The sequence below is a fragment of the Hyla sarda genome, chromosome 3 (genome assembly GCF_029499605.1).
Source record: "Hyla sarda isolate aHylSar1 chromosome 3, aHylSar1.hap1, whole genome shotgun sequence".
NCBI lineage: Eukaryota > Metazoa > Chordata > Amphibia > Anura > Hylidae > Hyla > Hyla sarda.
Window position 1 is genome coordinate 448,681,297 of NC_079191.1, and position 23,243 is coordinate 448,704,539.

Consider the following 23,243-nt stretch of genomic DNA (forward strand, 5'->3'; position numbering starts at 1 on the left):
ATTATAATCTCAATGTAAATATTATAATCACAGAACTATCTAGTCCACAAATTATTTTAGAAATTGTAATCTCAGGGCAAGGATAATAATTTCAAGAAAAGGAATAGTACCCATGCAAATGATGTAGCTCATGGAGAACATACCCTTGAAATCATGGAGGATATAACCTTGAATTTCATAGCCCACATTTTCAGTGTGTATGTCCAGGATTTTACTACATAGACATGAATTACCCTTATACAATAGAGCTGATCTTACAGCTAGTCATGACAACCCAATAATAAATCCATGTAAAACTGTGCCAAAAAGTCTTTTTTTTTCCTGCACTTTTTGTGGTATTAAAACTATAGCAAGGATTCTCACTGGAGACAATAGAAGGAGGTTTTGCAGTGAATTACAGCCGCAGAGAATAGGTACAGATTCCACTCCAAAATCCGTGTAAAATTCAGTCATGTGAACATGCTTTTAAATGTTGTTACTGGTAAAAATTTAAAACTTTTTGTAATATGGTTGTTTCAAAAATTTTGAATATTTAATAAAGAAAATGGGCCATGAAAATCCCACCACTAGTGGGACACTAACCAGTCCTGCAGCACCATCAGGCTTGGCCATGACTCATGGACAAGTGATGACTCATGAACAAGGCTAAGAGCCGAGGAACGTGCTCTCGAATCACCCAAAGTGCAAGGAAAACGTGTTACACTAAAAAAAACGTGCACAAAAGATGCGGTCTATTGCAAGCCCTTCTCCGAGAGGCCCCCCCCAACAAACCTTACTCTTTACCTCCGGAATAAAAGGTACCTGCGAGGTTCAAGGTTTGATGTCCCTTTTCCCCGAAGCTATTAAGGGACCACAAATGCTCCCGGCATCCCCCTTGGCGTTAACCAAGGTATCTGCCCGCAGAGCCGATAATGGTTGGTACCCTGCCCATGCAGGAGTACCCGGGGTTTTTGCAGGGAGGTGCGGAACCTAATGGCCACACACACCTTCCCTAGACCGCTAGGAGGGACACCCACAAGGGCTACCGCATCCTTACAATCCTGTGGACACACAACATGCAAAAAATGACAAAATAGAAATAAATACGTGAATGTGTGCAGGTATACTGCCCGGACATTTGGCCGGATCTATAAAAAAACAATTCTCTGATCTTAGCCAGAAGACCGGGAATCAAGAGGTGAGTGCCACAAGGTGAAGCGTTCATGGTGCCAGTGCTTCCACTCAGTGAGCCAATACTCCCAATGAGTTTTGGCACCTCGGGGTCGCCACTCCCCGAGGCACTAAAGTACCGTCTCTAGACGCTCTCAGCCTCATGGCGAGACCCAGAGGGAAAAAGGTCACATCGGGGCAGCCGTCGAGCTGATTCCGCAGAACCAGCCCCGGAACGCCCTGGTACATCTGCTCCCTACCATGCAGCACCTATCCCCACCAGCTCCACATCGGTGCTGTGGACCACCGGCATGAAACTGATAAGAACAGATACTACACTTGAGCTTAGCCAACAAGGCTAAATGAGTAAATACATCAATCACCTCCCACCACCACAAGAGAGGGACACGCCCCATCTCACCACACACCAATCACCTCTTACCACCACAAGGGAGGGACACGCCCCATCTCACCACACACCAATCACCTCCCACCACCACAAGGGAGGGACACGCCCCATCTCACCACACACCAATCACCTCCCACCACCACAATGGAGGGAGACACCCCCTCCCAACACACACTGATCACCTCCCACTACCACAAGGAAGGGACACGACACACCCCCTTCCCCTGAAATGTTTCTAATATTATGAGCTAATGAAAAGAGGTATTTTTTATAATAAATATAGTTAATAGAGGCAGAAAAATTAGATGTACATGGTCAGGATTAGGTACTTAGGTACTGAGTAACCAACTGATATAAAAAAATATCCATTCGGGGGTCACATGGTTTAGGAGGTGTGAAGGAATCTACATTTTATCTGCGATTTTATTTGCTTCTTGTCTGGACCATCATGTTTACACCACAATTTTATCATTGAAATATTTTGCCTGCCAGAAAATCTGTTAGCATGATAAAACCTATCCAGACTTGTAACGGGAATGTCTGCTTGCTGTGACTCTCAAAATGATTATCATTAGTCAATTTGTATACAGTATGGACCCACAAAGAACCTCCACAAAAGTGCAGCTGTAAACGTCTAAGTGGGGGAATCCATATATTTGGTGTAATAACCTGAGGCATGAGAACGTTCTGCATTTCAGTCTCCAATCGGTATAATTTCTTCACCAGCCATTGACAGCTGCAGCGCTCTGGAGAGTCCCCGTCATATAAATAATATTTCCGAGCTCTGCTGAAAACACCTGGATTCGATCCATATGCCCCGCAGGATCAGCAGGCTTTAGTGTTCTGCACCCCAGGAAATATCACCTTATATGAATAGGAAATTAAACTGTGGCCATATGTAGCGATACAAGACACAAAATAATACACAATAAAGGGCTGAGTAGTTATGAGGATGAGTATATACGGGAAGAACAGGATGAGTATATAGGAGATGGTTATATAAGGATGAATATACAGGGGATATATATAGGGGATGAGTATGTAAAGGAAAATATATAGGGGGTGAGTATTTAGGAGATGTATATATAAGGGTATGAGTATATGGGGATACCTATACAGTGATCCCTCAACATACGATGGTAATTTGTTCCAAATGAACCATCGTTACTTAAATCCATCGTATGTTGAGGGATCCGTGCAATAGTAATACAGAACAGTATAGAAAGTTATACTCACGTATCTCTGCCGCTCTGGACCGTCACCGCTGCCCTGGAACGTCACTGTCATCAAGTCCCCGGGGTGTCCTCGCTGCTCCGGACCGTCACCGCTGCCCTGGATCGTCACTGTCATCAAGTCCCCGGGGTGTCCTCGCTGCTCCGGACCGTCACCGCTGCCCTGGATCGTCACTGTCATCAAGTCCCCGGGGTGTCCTCGCTGCTCCGGACCGTCACCGCTGCCCTGGATCGTCGCTCTCCATTGCCGTCATCACGACAGTACGCACGCCGCTCCTATTGGATGACGGGACGGCATGCGCGGCGACGTGATGATGACGAAGGAGAGCGACGGCTATGCAGCGGAGCTCGAAGAGGACAGTCCGGAACGTCGGGGACAGGTGAGTGACACTGGACCACACGGGGCACCTTAAACGGCTATCCGGCAGCAGCTGAAGCAGTCTACGCTGCCGGATAGCCGTTTATGCGATGGCCCCAACATAAAAAAGCATCGTATGTTGATGCTGCCTTCAACATACGATGGCCTCTGAGAGGCCATCGTATGTTTCCAATTATCAAAATGAAGGAAGGAAACTCCAGCTCGGTTCAGAAACATGTGGCTTTATTCACATCAACAAGGCAACAGGTACAGAGAGGAAGTGACGCGTTTTGGCCAGGTGCTGGTCTTAGTCGTACGACTAAGGTCAACACCTGGCCGAAACGTGTCACTTCCTCCCTGTACCTGTTGCCTCATTGATGTGAATAAAGCCACATGTTCCTGAACCGAGCTGGAGTTTCCTTCCTTCATTTCTATTGTTCTGGGTGAGGTCCACACCTTCTTCTTGCTCGGGATCCAGACCAGGGATAGAGCTGGAATACTTCTGTTTCCAATTATCGTATGTCGGGGCCATGGTAGGTCGGGGATCACTGTATATACAGTATATTTGAGGATGAGTATAGATATAAGAGAAACATATAAAGGGAGATGAGTATGTAGAGGTAATTATATAGTGGGTGAGTGTATATAAGGATAAGTATATAGGGTTTACAAAAATTTAGGGCACATGTATACATAATAATAATTTAATAATAATAATTTATTTATATAGCGCCTACAGATTCCGCAGCGCTTAATATATATATTTAAACATATATATATATATATATATATATATATATATATAAGTATATAGTGGACACACACACACACATATACATATATATGAAAAGGGATAAGTATTCTCCTTAGGGAGGAGCACCATTTCCGGCGTACGGAGATTCAAAAAGGCCATTAACACTCCGCAGGCTTCTGGGTAATGGAATAGGCAAAGCAGCTCATCACACCACCTTCTCAGGTAGCATGTACTAAAATCAGCTTTAGCTCCAGTTACATGCTACCTGAGAAAGTGGTATGATGAGCTGCTTTGCACACACACACACACATGCACACACATATATATATATATATATATATATATATATATATATATATATATATATATACATATATATATTATACAGTACAGACCAAAAGTTTGGACACCTTCTCATTCAAAGAGTTTTCTTTATTTTCATGACTATGAATATTGTAGATTAACACTGAAGGCATCAAAACTATGAATTATCACGTGTGGAATTATATACATAACAAAAAAGTGTGAACCAACTGAAAATATGTCATATACTAGGTGGAAAGTGTCCCCAAGTGAAGTCACAAAAACCATCAAGAGCTACAAAGAAACTGCCTGACATGTGGAGCGCCCCAGGAAAGGACGACCAAGAGTCACCTCTGCTGCGGAGGAGAAGTTCATCCGAGTCACCAGCAATCTCAGAAATGGCAGGTTACCAGCAGCTCCGATTACAGAGCAGGTCAATGCCACACGGAGTTCTAGAGCAGACACATCTGTAGAACAACAGAGGAGACTGTGTGAGGCCTTCATGGTAGAATATCTGCTAGGAAACCACTGCTAAGGACAGGCAACAAGCAGAAAAGACTTGTTTGGGCTAAATTTTAGATATTTGGTTCCAACCACCATGTCTTTGTGCGACGGAGAAAAGGTGAATGGATGGACTCTACATGCCTGGTTCCCACCGTGAAGCATGGAGGAGGAGGTGTGATGGTGTGCGGGTGCTTTGCTGGTGACACTGTGGGGGATTCATTCAAAATTGAAGGCATACTGACCCAGCATGGCTACCACAGCATCTTGCAGCGGCATGCTATTCCATCCGGTTTGCATTTAGTTGGACCATCATTTATTTTTCAACAGGACAATGACCCCAAACACCTCCAGGCTGTGTAAGGGCTATTTGACCAAGAAGGAGAGTGATGGGTGCTGCACCAGATGACCTGGTCTCCACAGTCACCGGACCTGAACCCAATGAAGGCAAAAGTGCCAACACGTGCTAAGCATCTCTGGGAACTCCTTCAAGACTGTTGGAAGACCATTTCAGGTGACTACACCTCATAAAGAGAATGCCAAGAGTGTGCAAAGCAGGAATCAAAAGGAAGAACCTAGATATGACAGATTTTCTGTTGTTTCACACTTTTTTGTTATGTATATAATTCCACATGTGATAATTCATAGTTTTGATGCCTTCAGTGTGAATCTACAATATTCATAGTCATGAAAATAAAGAAAACTCTTTGAATGAAAAGAATGATATATATATATATATACACATCGTCTGCATCACTGGTCTAATACGGCTACTTCAAACTACTCTACATATATATATAGTTTGCAGGAGCTATCAAAGCCCTGGGCCTGTTCAGCTTTGAAGATAATCTATGGGGTTGTGTGATGACAGCTGGGAGGTGAAGCACCATGAGCCTCCTTTCTCCGGAAGATTCATTGGTGCAGACTCCTTGTGTGGCATAGAATATGATAGGTTTTGTGTGTTTTCCCTCAAAATGCTGGTGTAACCCTATGACAGGGGTCAAAGGAAAAAGCCTGCAGCTCCCATCCCCCTGCCCTAGCGTAGTCTGCTTCACTGTCTCATGTCACATCCAGCTTCTCCTTATTATAAAATGTCACATTTCTGTGATAACAATTAAGTAAGTGCAGACTGGGCCTCTGAAGCAGCAATCATCATGCCATGAAGCCTGAGCTCACTGTGTGCATAGACAACTTACAAAAATCTACAGGATAAAATCTAGACTGAGATAAACTTAGAACAAGAGGAATCACTGCCGTGAAGAACATGAGGAATCACTGCCATGAAGAACATGAGGAATCACTGCCATGGAAAACATAAGGGAATAACTGCCATGAAGAACATGAGGAATCACTGCCATGAAGAACACGAGGAATCACTGCCATGAAAAACATGAGAACTCACTGCCATGAAGAACACAAGGAATCACTGCCGTGAAAAACATGAGAAATCACTGCCATGGAAAACATAAGGGAATCACAGCCATGGAGAAAATGAGGAATCATTGCCGTGAAGAACATGAGGAATCCCTGCCATGAAGAACATGAGAAATCATTGCCGTGAAGAACACGAGGAATCACTGCCGCGGAGAACACGAGGAATCACTGCCGTGAAGAACATGAGGAATCACTGTCATGGAAAACATAAGGTAATCCCTGCCATGTAGAACATTAGGAATCACTGCCATGAAGAACATGAGGAATCACTACCATGAAGAACATGAGGAATCACTGTCATGGAAAACATAAGGTAATTCCTGCCATCTAGAACATTAGGGATCACTGCCATGAAGAACATGATGAATCACTGCCATAAAGAACACGAGGAACCACTGCCATGAAGAACATAAGAAGTCACTGAAATGAAGAACATAAGGAATCATGGCCATGAAGAACACGAGGAATCACTGCCATGAAGAACACGAGGAATCACTGCCGTGAAGAACACTAGGAATCACTGCCGTGAAGAACATGAGGAATCACTGCCGTGAAGAACATGAGGAATCACTGCCATGAAGAACCCGAGGAATCACTGCCATTAAGTTTTGTGTGTTTTCCCTCAAAATGCTGGTGTAACCCTATGACAGGGGTCAAAGGACAATGCCTGCAGCTCCCATCCCCCTGCCCTAGCATAGTCTGCTTCACTGTCTCATGTCACATCCAGCTTCTCCTTATTATAAAATGTCACATTTCTGTGATAACAATGAAGTAAGTGCAGACTGGGCCTCTGAAGCAGCAATCATCATGCCATGAAGCCTGAGCTCACTGTGTGCATAGACAACTTACAAAAATCTACAGGATAAAATCTAGACTGAGATAAATTTAGAACAAGAGGAATCACTGCCGTGAAGAACATGAGGAATCACTGCCGTGAAGAACATGAGGAATCACTGCCGTGAAGAACATGAGGAATCACTGCCTTGAAGAACATGAGGAATCACTGCCGTGAAGAACATGAGGAATCACTGCCGTGAAGAACATGAGGAATCACTGAAGTGAAGAACATGAGGAATCGCTGCCGTGAAGAACATCAGGAATCACTGAAGCGGAGAACATGAGGGATCACAGCCATAAAAAACATGAGAAATCCCTGCCGTGAAGAACATGAGGAATCACTACCATGAAGAACATGAGGAATCACTGCCATGAAGAACACCAGGAATCACTACCATGAAGAACATGAGGAATCACTGCCATGAAGAACATGAGGAATCACTGCCATGAAGAACATAAGGGATCACTGCCATGAAGAATATGAGGAATCACTGCTGTGAAGAACATGAAATATTCCTGCCATGAAGAACATGAAAAATCACTGCCATGAAGAACACAAGGAATCACTACCATGAAGTACATGAGGAATCACTACTGTGAAAAACATGAGGAATCAGTGCTGTGAAGAACATAAGGAATCACTGTCATGAAGAACACAAGGAATCACTGACACGAAGAACACGAGGAATCACTAACATGAAGAACACAAGGAATCACTGACATGAAGAACACAAGGAATCACTAACATGAAGTACATGAGGAATCACTACTGTGAAAAACATGAGGAATCAGTGCTGTGAAGAACATGAGGAATCACTACTGTGAAAAACATGAGGAATCAGTGCTGTGAAGAACATGAGGAATCAGTGCTGTGAAGAACATGAGGAATAACTGCTGTGAAGAAGATAAGAAATCACTGCCGTGAAGAACACGAGGAATCACTGCCATTAAGAACACAAGGAATCACTGCCGTGAAGAACACAAGGAATCACTGCCGTGAAAAACACAAGGAATCACTGCCATGAAGAACATGAGAAATCACTGCCATGAAGAACGTAAGAAATCACTGCCGTGTAGAACATGAGGAATAACTGCTGTGAAGAACATGAGAAATCACTGCCGTGAAGAATACAAAGAATAAATGCCATGAAGAAAACAAGGAATCACTGCCATGAAGAACACGAGGAATCCCTGCCATGAAGAACACAAGGAATCACTGCCATGAAGAACATGAGAAATCACTGCTGTGAAGAACATGAGGAATCACTGCCATGAAGAACATGAGGAATCACTGCCGTGAAGAACATGAGGAATCACTGCCATGGAAAACATAAGGGAATCACTGCCATGGAGAAAATGAGGAATCATTGCCGTGAAGAACATGAGGAATCACTGCCATGAAGAACATGAGAAATCACTGCCATGGAGAAAATGAGAAATCACTGCCATGAAGAACATGAGGAATCACTGCCATGAAGAACACGAGGAATCCCTGCCATGAAGAACATGAGGAATCACTGCCATGGAAAACATAAGGGAATCACTGCCATGGAGAAAATGAGGAATCACTGCCATGAAGAACATGAGGAATCACTGTCATGGAAAACATAAGGGAATAACTGCCAAGGAGAACACTAGGAATCACTGCCATGAAGAACACGAGGAATCACTGCCGTGAAGAACATAAGGAACCACTGCCATGGAAAACATAAGGGAATCACTGCCGTGGAGAAAATGAGGAATCATTGCCGTGAAGAACATGAGGAATCACTGCCATGAAGAACATGAGGAATCACTGCCGTGAAGAACATGAGGAATCACTGCCATGGAAAACATATGGGAATCCCTGCCATGTAGAACATTAGGAATCACTGCCGTAAAGAACATGAGAAATCACTGCCATGAAGAACATGAGGAATCACTGCCATGAAGAAAATGAGGAATCACTGCCATGAAGAACATGAGGAATCACTGCCATGAAGAACATGATGAATCACTGCAAAGAAGAACACAAGGAGTCACTGAAGTAAAAACATGTGGAATTGCTGCAATGAGTAACATGAGGAATGCGATGGGAAAAATTAAGGGATCTGCTGGTCATGTGATGTTAGGCAGAAAGCAGTGCAGATCTAAACTCATCCCAACCACTGTTACTACCTACTAAATGGCAGCCCCCAACTAGGTGACGGTCCCTAAAATGGCTAAGTGAACAAAGCATCAAGGGTCAGACTGGCCAGGTCAGCAACAACACAGACAGATCAGGTACACAGAATACAGAAAGAATACCAGGGACAAGTAAGGGAGTTGAAACCAGGAGGTCAGTACTGAACAGAATCAGAACACAGAACTAGTAATGGTCAAAACAGGAAGTCAGAAGCAGGTCCAAAAAAGTTCTAGTTAGAAAGCAAGCAAACAGTAATAGTAAAAGGTACCAGAGACCCAGGTAACAGCTATGGCTTCTGAGCTAGGCAGATGCCCTCTTTGGGATCAGCGGGATCCATGGCCAGATCTACTGTTAGGATTCGGCAGGCTGGAGGTGGATCCTCTGTGTCAGAGAGGGATTGGCCGGGGAGGAGCAGGGACCTGGAGCACTCGGCGTAACAGTACCCCCCCCCTTAAGTCTCCCCCTCTTTTTATCTGCTTGTCCCTTCATATGAGACGAGGCCATAGGGAGCAACTCTTGAGTTTCCTTCCAGATGATAGAGAAGTCCTGGGTAACTTCATCAACGGCAGGCAATCCAGAAGAAGTGGGAATGGGGAGGGGGGGCAGAGGGTGAAGCTTGCCACGGGGCAGAGTGTTACCAGGAAGGGGTCTATGAGGAGGCAAAATCTCTGCTTGCTTTTTGCCGAAAAAATCTGAAAAATCCTGGTAAGCCTTGAGAGGGACCGGTAAGGGTGGAACCTCAGGAGTTAGACAAATGGGAGCAGATGTGAGGCATCGTTTGCGACAAGAAGGACCCCAATTTTTGATCTCCCAGGTGGTCCAGTCAAGGGTGGGAGAGTGACGTTGGAGCCATGGCAGACGGAGGAGGACTTCAGAGGTGCAGTTGGGCAGAACAAAAAATTCAATTTTTTCGTGATGCAGTCAAATGCTTATAAGCAGGGGTTCTGTGCGGTAACGCACAGTGCAGTCCAATTTTCTCCGTTGACAGAAGAAATGTAGAGCGGCTTGATGAGACGGGTTACTGGGATGCTGAACCTATTAACAAAAGAGGCCAAAATAAAATTTCCTGCAGAGTCCAAGAAGGCCACAGCTGAGAAGGAGGAGTTGGCAGAAGGAGAAATCCGCACAGGCACAGTGAGACGTGGAGAAGCGGAATTCACACCAAGGGACGCCACTCCCATTTGAACAGGGTGCGTGCGTGCGTTTCCCAGACGCTGAGGACGAATAGGGCAGTCCACTAAGAAATGTTCGGTACTAGCGCAGTACAGGCATAAGTTTTTATCTCTGCAATGAGACCTCTCTTCATGGGTCAGGCGAGACCGATCCACTTGCATAACCCCCTCGGCGGGAGGCACAGGGGTAGATTGCAAAGGATACTGGGAGAGAGGTGCCCAGAGATCAAGGTCCTTTTCCAGGCGGAGTTCCTGGTGTCTTTCAGAAAAACGCATGTCGATGCGGGTGGCCAAATGGATAAGTTCAGACAGGTTAGCAGGAATTTCTCGTGCGGCCAGTACATCTTTGATGTTGCTGGATAAGCCTTTCTTGAAGGTCGCGCAGAGGGCCTCATTGTTCCAGGCTAGCTCAGAGGCGAGGGTACGAAACTGGATGGCGTATTCGCCTACAGAAGAACTTGGACCAGGTTCAGCAAAGCAGTCTCGGCAGAGGAGGCCCGGGTTGGTTCCTCGAAGATACTACGGACTTCAGCGAAGAAGGACTGGACAGTGGCTGTGGCAAGATCATTGCGGTCCCAGAGCGGTGTGGCCCATGACAAGGCCTTTCCAGACAAAAGACTAACTACGAAAGCCACCTTAGACCGTTCTGTAGGAAATTGGTCCGACAACATCTCCAAATGAAGTAACATTGAGACAGGAAACCACGGCAGAGTTTAGAGTCCCCATCAAATTTGTCCGGCAGGGACAAGCGGAAGTTAGGAGCGGCCACTCGCTGCGGAGGAGGTGCAGGAGCTGGCGGAGGAGATGGTTGCTGCTGTAGCTGTGGCAGAAGTTGCTGTAGCATGGCGGTCAACTGCGACAGCTGCTGTCCTTGTTGGGCGAACTGTTGGGATTGCTGGGCCACCACCGTGGATAGGTCAGCGAGACTTGGCAGCGGCACCTCAGCGGGATCCATGGCCGGATCTACTGTTAGGATTCGGCAGGCTGGAGGTGGATCCTCTGTGTCAGAGAGGGATTGGCGTGGACCGTACCGGTGGACCGGTTCTAAGTTGCTACTGGTATTCACCAGAGCCCGCCGGAAAGCGGGATGGTCTTGCTGCAGCGGTAGCAACCAGGTCGTATCCACCAGTAACGGCTAAACCTCTCTGACTGCTGAGACTGGCGTGGTACAGAAGGACAAGGCAAGAGTAAGGTCGGACGTAGCAGAAGGTCAGGGCAGGCAGCAAGGGTCGTAGTCAGGGGCAACAGCAGAAGGTCTGGAACACAGGCTTGGGACATACACAAAACGCTTTCACTGGCACAAGGCAACAAGATCCGGCAATGCAGGGAAGGGGAAGTGAGGTAATATAGGCCTGGAGCAGGTGAGCTAATTACACTGATTGGGCCAGGCACCAATTAGCGGTGCACTGGCCCTTTAAATCTTAGAGAGCTGGCGGGCGCGCGCCCTAGAGAGCGGAGCCGCGAGCGCCAGGACGTGACAGCCGGGGACCGGGACAGGTAAGGAGATTGGGATGCGAACCGCGAGCGGGCGCGTCCCGCTATGCAGATTGCATCCCCGCCGGCAGTGTCAGTGCAGCGCTCCCAGTCAGCGGGTCTGACCGGGGCGCTGCAGAGAGGAGAACGCCGCGAGCGCTCCGGGGAGGAGCAGGGTCCCAAAGCGCTTGGCGTAACAAGGTGATTGGTCTTGTGCGCTTACCACCTCCTGATAGGCTAAGCCGGCCATGCCCCACTATGACAAGCAGACCTGCTTGGTGCAATTGTTGCTAAGATAATGTGAAATACAAACACAATAACCCAGGGCCAAAGCCGAAGGCACAAAAACACTTTAAAAAAACTCCCCTAAAATGTGACAAAAGTTTAAAACCAATGTATTGCTGCACACTAATAGGAGTATATTGGTGGTAAAGACAATCCAGATATATTATTGATCAGTATTACTGAGGCTGCAGTCCTCAGATGATATGCAGCTAATACCGTTAGATATTAACCCCTTAAGAACTCAAGGTTTTTTCATTTTTGCACTACTGTTTTTTCCTCCTCACCTTCTAAAAATCAAAATGCTTTAAATTTTCCATCTACAGACTCATGGGAATGGGAAAAGGGGGGTGATTTAAACTTTTATTAGGGAAGAGGATAATTCACATTTATTATTACTTTTTTTTTTTTTTTTATACTATTTTTTAGTCCCCATAGTGGACTATAACATGTACTCATTAAATGGGCAATGTCAGATATAAAAACATTTTATATGTTGTACATATTGGCTAAACAATAGTTTTTCTAATACACTTCTTTAAAAAAAAAAAAAAAAATAACATTTTATTAAAGAACTACAACTCCAAGGATGTCTGGGCATGTTAGGTGTTGTAGTTTTGCAAAAGCTTTAGGCACACAGCTGAAGGCAACACTGCTGCAAAATGTTTTTTGATCCAAACACTGTACCTCCGACTATTCCAAAACTACAAGTCCCAGCATTACAGGACTGGCAAAGGATGATACACATGAAAGACATAGGAACATAAGAAAATGTATGCATAAAAAACACTGTACTTTTAGCACTTAACCTTTGCACTAATTTAGGAAGATATAAGTTATACACTCACCATATTGTCTTTGGTGGCAGAGTACAGGCAATCTCCAATAATCATTGTGTGTACAGCATAAATCCAGAGAGGAAAGGGTCACCAAGCAGGGCCGCCAGAGCAGTAAGTCAGCAGAGTGAGGGAGGGGGAGGAGTCATCACAGTGCAGGCAAAAGAAGGGCACGCCCCTCCCTTTGGGAAGATGAGAAAGACAGTGAGCAGCTGTAATATGCAATTTTTAGTGAAATATAGGTGATAAATACATTAAAAAAAACTTGTATATGATCAAGTAACATAGTAACATAGTATGAAAATATGATAGTCAAGTATGATAAGTAACATATAACAGTAGTTTTTTTGGGGGGATCTGACAGGTACACTTTAAATTGCATACAATGAACAATGCTATGTCATATAGTGATCCATGGCTGACTGGAGACTTGGAGCTCCGATTGGCTGGCGAGGAGGAAGGTAAGGGTCCTCCCACCCTCCTCTCAGCTGATAGGGACACCACGGTTTTACCATGGTGGTCCTGATCAGCATTGTTGAGTAGCTGGGATTTTTTATTTTATATTCGTCTAAGGGGTTAATGCTGGGTATTACCACAACCCGTGATTTCAGGCATTAGCCACGGGGCCGGATCATCCTACTATGACACAGGCTCTGCTCCTGAGTGTGTCATAGAAGAGGAGCGGGTGCCCTGCATCCTGAAGGGGTTAAATCACTGAACCATGCATGTCCATAATTCCTCCTAATGATTGCAGGGATCCCCCAAACATGCAGATGGGGGGGGGGGGGGGCACGTTTGAGTGATTTTATATCTAACAGTATTGTCTGCATATCACCTGATTACTGCAGCCTCAGTAATACTGATCAATAATATATCTGGACTGTCTTTACCACCAATACACACCTATTAGTGTTAAGCAATACATTGGCTTTAAACGTTTTTTTATTTTAATAATAGAATGAAAGTACATTTTTAGTGGAGTTACTTTCTAAAGTGTTTTTGTGCTTTGCGCTGCAGCCTAGAGTTATTGTTTATGTTGGGTCATTAGGAACCAGGTAAGTTGGTTACAGGTAAGTTGGTTACAGGTCATTGTCAAGTTCAATGTAATCAAGTTCAATTGTCGTCAAGTTCAATGTAAAAAGATGTGGCAGACTTCAATTATTTGCTGCATATATATTTAATGCTCTATTGCCAAAATAACATCATATATATATATATATATATATATATATATATATATATATAATAGGTAAGAATTTAGGTGTGAACAGAGCCTGAGGTGAGGACACTGCTCTGAATATTTAATGGAGATGCCAATGATGTAGCTTAGAGATACAAAACCATCTGATCTATTAAAGGGGTATTTCAGGAAAAAACTTGTATCAACTGGCTCCAGAAAGTTAAACAGATTTGTAAATTTCTTCTATTAAAAAATCTTAATCCTTCTAGAAGTTATCAGCTGCTGAAGTGGAGTTGTTCTTTTCTATCTGACAACAGTGCTCTCTGCTGACACCTCTGCTTGTCTCGGAAACTGTCCAGAGTAGGAGCAAATCCCCACCTCTAATACTTCGGACAGTTCCTGAGACAAGCAGAGGTGTCAGCAGAGAGCACTGTTGTCATACAGAAAAGAACAACTCCACTTCAGCAGTGTTACGCCGAGCGCTCCGGGTCCCCGCTCCTCCCCGGAGCGCTCGCAACATCCTCGCAATTGCAGCGCCCCGGTCAGACCTGCTGACCGGGTGCGCTGCGATACCTCTCCCAGCCGGGGTGCGATTCGCGATGCGGGTGGCGCCCGCTCGCGATGCGCGCCCCGGCTCCCGTACCTGACTCGCTCTCCGTCGGTCCTGTCCCGGCGCGCGCGGCCCCGCTCCTTAGAGCGCGCGCGCGCCGGGTCTCTGCGATTTAAAGGGCCACTGCGCCACTGATTGGCGCAGTTGGCTTAATTAGTGTGTTCACCTGTGCACTCCCTACTTATACCTCACTTCCCCTGCACTCCCTCGCCGGATCTTGTTGCCATTGTGCCAGTGAAAGCGTTTCCTTGTGTGTTCCTAGCCTGTGTTCCAGACCTCCTGCCGTTGCCCCTGACTACGATCCTTGCTGCCTGCCCCGACCTTCTGCTACGTCCAACCTTGCTCTTGTCTACTCCCTTGTACCGCGCCTATCTTCAGCAGTCAGAGAGGTTGAGCCGTTGCTGGTGGATACGACCTGGTTGCTACCGCCGCTGCAAGACCATCCCGCTTTGCGGCGGGCTCTGGTGAATACCAGTAGCAACTTAGAACCGGTCCACCAGCACGGTCCACGCCAATCCCTCTCTGGCACAGAGGATCCACCTCCTGCCAGCCAAATCGTGACAAGCAGCTGATAACTACTGGAAGGATTAAGATTTTTTTAAATATAAGTAATTTACAAATCTGTTTAACTTTCCGCGCCAGTTGATATATATATATATATTTTTTTTTCCCCAGGAATACCCCTTTAATAGGGCGCAGTGCTCACATTAACTACTGACAGATGAACGCAGAGTTTGGTAAAGTCTATCCTTTGGGTGTTCCTCTTCCTTTTCCATCTTCATACAATGGAAATAATAAATACTAATCAGCCATAACCTTATAACCACTGGCCTAACACTGCATTAGTCCATGCCAACAAAGCAGCTCTGTCCCTCCTACTGGACTGACATTAACTTTATTAGCAGTTTGCTCTACAGCACTTCTGTGGGATCAAACCAGACAGGCCTTCACCCCCAACACATCAATGACCCCTGGGTCCCCATGATCCTGTCCTCCTCCACCTTTCTTGGTGCCTTTTTAGTACTAACCATTGCATACCATGAACACCCCCGAAGTCCTGGAGATGCTCTGACCCAGTCGATACCATATCACAATGTGACCATTATCACAGTCACTTCGATCCTTACACTTGCCCATTTTTCTTGCTTCCAACACTAATAAAAACTATTGACATGGTGCCTAATACAGCTCACCCCTTAGGGGTGTCACTGTCACTAGATAATTATGCTATTCACTTTACCTGTAAGTGTATATATTGTGACGGCCCGTCTTGGGGATTAGCTCTGGGATCGTCCTGGATAACGCCACAGGATGCGTTTCTTCTCAATAAACCAGCAAACAAACATTTATAATGCAAATCTGGCACCTTGCCAGTTTTATTAGACAGGTTGCAGGGAAAAAAATAAACAAAAAAGCAGGAACAAAACAAAATCCTAGACCGTCTGGTCACTGACTAAACAGATCAGCTTGTCCTGACTAACAACCGCTGAGCTTCCCTCAGCCGGTTAAACATATGTCCCCTGCAACCTTCTACTCACAATTCATGTCACTCTCTTTGAGCCACTCATAGCTCGGGCTGTGAGACAGCCCACATGCTGTCTCCTAGGAAGAGCCCACATTAGACTGAGTCTCCATCTCATATACACTTCCCTTCCCTCCTGCCTCATTACTTAAGAAGCAGGTGAGAGCTTCTGCAGGGTGAGCCAAGGAAATACACCCTTTCCTTGCCACACTGCCACAATATGTAAAACCCTAATAGATGTGGGCTTGCTGTGCTACATAACTGGTTTAACTTTGAGCCAAATTAAAGAGCTGAGGCCGAGTACCCTATATTTTAACCCTTATTTTTACCAAGGCAGATTAGTCATGGAAGGTGACACAGGAAGTGGAGTAAGGTTCGGGCAGAAGGTCAGGATCAGCAGAGTGGGATCAGTAGGAGGGTTAGCATAGTATACCAGGGTCAGGAAGAGGTAATGTTAGGAGAACCGGCACAGGTACAGGTAAGACATGGTTTAACAGATTAGAATTAAGAACAGCACCTTTTTGCTATGGTAAAACCCCATTATTGCTCAGGCACAGAAGAGCAGACAGAGCAGCCTTAAAGGGGTACTCCGGTGGAAAACATTTTTTTAATCAAATTAACTGGTGCCAGAAAGTTAAACAGATTTGTCTTTGCTGCTGAAGAAAGGTCCTACGGAGGACCTGAAACGCGTCCAGCTTTAACCACTTATTCTAAGTGCCACATCATCTTTATCAAAGAATACAGCTTTTTCAAAGGATTCACCATATCTGTCAATCAACCTCTGACAGTACGTGCTACTTCCCACCACGAGGAGACCGCCGGCCCAGCATTTACTACCAGCAGGAGAACTGCTGCAGTACCCAAAAACGGAGCCCACTTCTGCCGCTGCATATCTGAGGCTGCCGAGCCTCAAGCAGCGCACCCTCCATTCAGGGACCAGGGCCCGTCTGATGACCAGCGCTAACCACATAAGGTACCCACTTTGATTTTAAGACATAAGCATTGTACCTTACATCGTACTGCCGCTGCATACTAGGAGACGGCAGTGTCTCCAGCTGCGAGCAATCTGCATAGAGGATAGGAACTTATCTCATAAGCGCTGTTTTACATTCAAAATTGCCGCTGCATATATAGGAAACGGCAGTGTCTCCAACAGCGAATCCTCGGCACAGAGGATTAGAACTTATTACAAAACACTGCGATTTTATTATTCATTTGTCATATTACCGCTGCATAAATCAGGAGACGGCAGTGTCTCCAGCTGCGAGCCCTCTGCACAGATGATTGGAACCTGACACAAAAGTATATACAAATTGATACAATTACCATTCATTTTTGCTGTATTCTATTCAAGACTTTAACCACTTTCTCTTCCAACTGGATACAAATATTTGTGAAAATAGCAACTCAAACTGTTATATTAACGCTATTCAAAATTCACCAATTCCGATCATCCTTATAGATACATGGGCACTTATTTATTGTTGTACATTTTTATTTGTTTATTATAATTATTGTATTTTAACATTATATATTAAGTTGCCAAGGATTAAATATTTACTAATTTTACTGTGGGATCACAAGAGCCCTGAGATCCGCAGTATATTATACCTATATGTACAATTTTATAACATATTTAATATCCATTTTAATTTAATCCAGTATTCAAGACTCTGAGCCCCAATTTCTTTAATTTGTATCTCCCCTCTTTCGGCACCGTGGGTATAGGTGCTATTTGGGTAGCTCGAGCCATTGGTCACTAAGTTAATACGAGCTTCTCTACCATTTTTTCCTCCAGATTTGTAAATTACTTCTATTTCAAAATCTTAATCCTTCCAGTACTTATCAGCTGCTGTATGCTACAAAGGAAGTTCTTTTCTTTTTGAATTTTTTTTTCTGCCTGACCACAGTGCTCTCTGCTGACATCTCTGTCCAAGTCAGGAACTGTCAGACCAGGATATGTTTGCTATAGGGATTTGCTCCTGTTCTGGACAGTTCCTGACATGGACAGAGGTGTCAGCAGAGAGCACTGTGGTGAGACAGAAAAGAAATTCAAAAAGAAAAGAACTACCTCTGTAGCATACAACAGCAGATAAGTACTGGAAGGATTAGGATTTTGAAATAGAAGTAATTTACAAATCTTTATAACTTTCTGGCACCAGTTGATTTAAAAAAATAATAATGTTTTCCACTGGAGTACCCCTTTAATTGGGTAGTGCCTGGAAGAATGAGGTGGAGGACACATTAGGAGTCTGCACTCTGGCCATTTAAGTAACAGAGAGAGGAAAAAGTGCAGCATGGAGAGGATGGGAGCAGAGAGCCCAGGTGGGATGGCAGAGAGAGAGAGAGAGTGGTGCAGAGAGATCTGGTGATGGTGACTGCTGGGAGTTACATTATACTGGAAGTTACCGATCACTTTCCCAGTGGTGGTTCTATAATATCCTTGGTTCTCCATAGCATCTAACCATAACAGATGGAAGAAGATGACTATTGAAATGATACCCACATTTACAGAAAGTAAGAAGAATAGCACAGTTTCATATAATATTAGACAACACATTTATTGCACTGGATAAGGTTTATTCTTTGTTGTTTTTCCTTTTACTTTATTATTCCTTTGGTTTATGTTTACTTACCAGTTGCTCGCTATGAAATAATAGTGGCAATGTATGTAATGTTTTGTTTGAAAATTTTCAATAAAAATAATTTGAAAAGAATAGCACAGGAAATAGTTTATATACATGTATACACACTCTTTCACTTTGTGACCAAAGGCTCCAAAGTGGCTGACCATGGTTGTAGGTCCCCATTTTAACCTGTCTGTTACACCTCTTCTCTGTATGATAGCAGATGTCAGGGTAGATAAGGGTCAGACATGTTGGATTTAATGCCCTTTCATTTTATTCTGGAGGTAATAAGCTGCCGCCAGAGGTGCCAGGCAGCTGCATTCTCCCCAATGAGGGATGGTCTGGAAACGGTCAGCCAATAGCTATTTGAGGAACATGGCCAGCGTAACAGTAGGAAGCTCTGAAGCACAGACTGCTGCTCTACACGTGAAATCCTCTGGACACCAGGACATAGTCCGGTACCGCTGGTTGTGACACTTATGTTTTATTCAGGGCTGCTTTTTATTGCTGCAATGTATCGACATCTTCCCGTGTTTAATAAGTAAAAGGTTTATGTTCTATATTTAGAAATTGTATAAAAAATAAATAAATAAAACACCGAAAATATGAAGGCAATCTGTGAGCAGTACTATTATAAAGTGACCTCATTGTTACACAAGCTCCGCATTTCACGCAGCACTTTATTCTTCCGTTGTGTCATGTGTCTGTGACAAACCAGATAAACAACGCCGTTATTATACACCCGCAGCTGTTATATAATCGGCTCATGGGACATTCATCCAAAATGTCATATATATCCAACTCGCATCTCCAAGAGAAAAGGCGGGAAGAATCCTAGTCATCAGCAACATGAGAAATCTGTGTACAAAATACAATATAATGGCCTTAACAACAATGAAAAATGCTGAAAAGATGTTCCACACAATGGGGGGTATTTATCAAAGGATTTATGTGTTTTTTTTTCACGTAACTTTGGTGCAATACTTTGGCGCAGTGTCTTTTTGCGCCAAAGTTTGGGGCATCTTCTCCACTGTCATTTTTACAACTTTCTCAAAATCACACGGTCCTGTGTGTGATTTTAACTTTAGTCAGTAATTCATAATTTGCGCCAATCGATTTTTGGCGCAAATCCCCGCCAAGAAATTTTGCACATGGAAAACACACTTACCAATGTCAGAAAATGTAAAGGCGTCAAAATACATTAAAAAATTTTGTTTGTGAAAGCAGCGACGCCTCCAGGGCTGCGCAATACTATCCTGCGACCACTAAAGCAGTGGTCTCCAACCTGCGGACCTCCAAATGTTGCAAAACTACAACTCCCAGCATGCCCGGACAGCCAACGGCTGTCCGGGCATGCTGGGAATTGTAGTTTTGCAACATCTGGAGGTCCGCAGGTTGAAGACCACTGCACTAAAGTAACCAAAAAAAAAATAAAAATACTCAAGTTGAAAATAAAATCCATTTCACATGATGGCTATAAACCCCACAAAAGAAAATAACTCACGTCGCTTGCTGATATACTGCAGGAGGGACTCCAAAATGGCTGCTCTACAGGGTAAAATACGCGTCCTCTGTGGCGGTAAGTTCTGTGTAAAAGGCGCTGTGAACGGCTGATTTCAACATTTGAGCCAAAATTACTAACAATTGCACCAAATGATAAATTTGGTGCATGTCCACGGAAACCAAAGTGAAAAAAAAAAAAAAAGGGTAAAAAGAAACTGTCAACAGGCAAAATTGATAAATACCCCCCAATGTCCCCTCAGAAGTTATCAAGGTCAATCTTCAGAGATGAAAAGCTTTGCTTATTGTAGGGGCAGTGAGATTTGGGAATAACATCCTGAAGACCAGCACAGATGTCCATGTAAAGACATGGACATGGGTGTCCATGTAATGGGTGGGTGGAGGAAATGACAACAAAGTCCTATTTCCCTTTCACCCCAGTCCCTCGTTTTCTTCCTTCTCCTGGTTAATCTTGATGGGCAAATCTGTTTTTTCAGCATGACATGTCAATTCTTGAAGCAGAAAATATTCCTCATCAGGACCTTCTATTGACATTAATGGGGCTTTGATCATTAAAGCCGAAATCATTTTCTGCAACGCGCTACACTGGGGGCATCTGTCACGCCAGGTAGGGAACAATTTAAATCCTATCCCTGGGTTTGCACAGAAATTCTCTTTTGGATGGGTTATCAATAGGGATTTGATGATTTGCTGTGCAGGAAGAACCTTTGAAGGGGATGGAGCTTCAAACCCTTAACCCCTTAAGGACATAGGGCGTATCCATACGCCCCCGTTTCCAAGTCCTTAAGGACCGAGGGCGTATGGATACGCCCTGAGCATTTCCGGCCCCCACCGCTAGCCGGAGGGGAGCCGGAGCCGGATGCCTGCTGAAATCGTTCAGCAGGCATCGCGGCATATCGCCCAGGGGGGTCATTATGTCCCCCCATGTCGGCGATTGCCGCAGATCGCTGGACAATTCAGTCCAGCGATCTGCGGCGGATTCCGGGTCAATCGGGTCTCCAGTGACCCGATGACCCGGAATTACTGGCTGATCGGGGCCGTCAGAGACGGCCCCGAACAGCCAGAGCCTGCAGGGGTGAGGTGGCACTGGTGCCACCTCACGATCGCACTGATTCGTCGGCCGGATTACCAGCCGACCAATCAGGGCGCCTGCTGCGGGTGTCACTCCCGCAACCCGCTCCGCCCCTCTTCCGGAGGACGTGAGAGGGTGCAGGAAGACGACCCCGGGTGCTGGGGACCCCGATCCACGGCGTCCCTGTTGGGATCGGGGCCCCCAGGAGCGATGGCGGCGGCGAGGGACAGTCCTGCAGTGTGGACCGTTGGAGGTGAGTGACAGCCTCCTGCTGTTGCTTAGCAACAGCTCCCAGCATGCAACAAGGGCATGCTGGGAGCTGTAGTTATGCAACAGCAGGAGGCAGACCACCACAACTCCCAGCATGCCCTTATGGGCATGCTGGGACTTGTAGTTTTGCAACAGCTGGAGGCACATTCTTTCTATGGAAAAGTGTACCTTCAGCTGTTGTGTAACTACAACTCCCAGCTTGCACAATCAGCTAAAGTGCATGCTGGGAGTTGTAGTGGTGCATCTAGTGGTTGCATAACTACAACTCCCAGCATGCCCGTTGGCTGTCGGTGACTGCTGAGAGTTGTAGTTTTGCAACAGCTGAAGGCACACTGAGTTAAGTAGTAAACCAGTGTGTCTCCAGATGTTGCATAACTACAATCCCCAGCATCCCCAGCCAATGTAGTATGCCTCCGGCTGTTGGATAACTACAAGACCCAGCATGCCCTTCCGCTGTCCGTACATGCTGGGGGTTGTAGCTTTTGCAACAGCTGAAGGCACACTGGTTGCAAAACACTGAGTTTGTTACCAAACCTGTGTGTCTCCAGCTGTTGCAAAACTACAACTCCCAGCATGCACTGATAGACCATACATGCTGGGAGTTGTAGTTTTGCAACAGCTGGATGTTCCCCCCCCCCCCCCCCCCCCCAATGTAAACGTACAGGGTACACTCACATGGGCGGAGGATTACAGTAAGTATCCGGCTGCAAGTTTGAGCTGCGGCAAATTTTCTGCTGCAGCTCAAGCTGCCAGCGAGAAACTACTGTGAACCCCCGCCCGTGTGACTGTACCCTAAAAACACTACACTACCACAAAATAAAATAAAAAGTAAAAAACACTACATATACACATACCCCTACACAGCCCCCCTCCCCAATAAAAATGAAAAACGTCTGATACGCCACTGTTTCCAGAACGGAGCCTCCAGCTGTTGCAAAACAACTACTCCCAGTATTGCCAGATAGCCACTGACTGTCCAGGCATGCTGGGAGTTTTACAACAGCTGGAGGCCCCCTGTTTGGGAATCACTGGCGTAGAATACCCCTATATCCACCCCTATGCAATCACTAATTTAGGCCTCAAATGCGCATGGCGCTCTCACTTTGGAGCCCTGTCGTATTTCAAGGCAACAGTTTAGGGCCGTACTCGGGAGAAATTGGGCTTCAAATTTTGTGGGGTATTTTCTGCTATTACCCTTTTTAAAAATGTAAAATATTTGGGAAAACAAGCATTTTAGGTATTTTTACATATACAAAAGTGATGAAACACCTGTGGGGTATAAAGGTTCACTTAACCCCTTGTTACGTTCCCCGAGGGGTCTAGTTTCCAAAATGGTATGCCATGTGTTTTTTTTTTTTGCTGTCCTGGCACCATAGGGGCTTCCTAAATGTGGCATGCCCCCAGAGCAAAATTTGCTTTCAAAAAGCCAAATGTGACTCCTTCTCTTCTGAGACCTGTAGTGCGCCAGCAGAGCACTTTTAACCCCCATATGGGGTGTTTTCTGAATCGGGAGAAATTGGGCTTCAAATTTTGGGGG

General features: G+C 45.2%; 1 long non-coding RNA gene across 1 annotated transcript in view; it reads right to left on the reverse strand.

Annotated features, from left to right (window-relative positions):
• Positions 1-246: 246 nt before the first annotated feature.
• The window catches only part of LOC130363212 (uncharacterized), a 122,708-nt gene continuing 99,711 nt past the window's right edge, over positions 247-23,243 (reverse strand). The window contains exons 2-4 of the long non-coding RNA XR_008891758.1: positions 12,917-13,086; positions 2,795-3,124; positions 247-2,422 (exon numbers count right to left, since the gene is read on the reverse strand). This is a non-coding gene — a long non-coding RNA (uncharacterized LOC130363212). The remainder of the gene's footprint in view (positions 2,423-2,794; positions 3,125-12,916; positions 13,087-23,243) is intronic.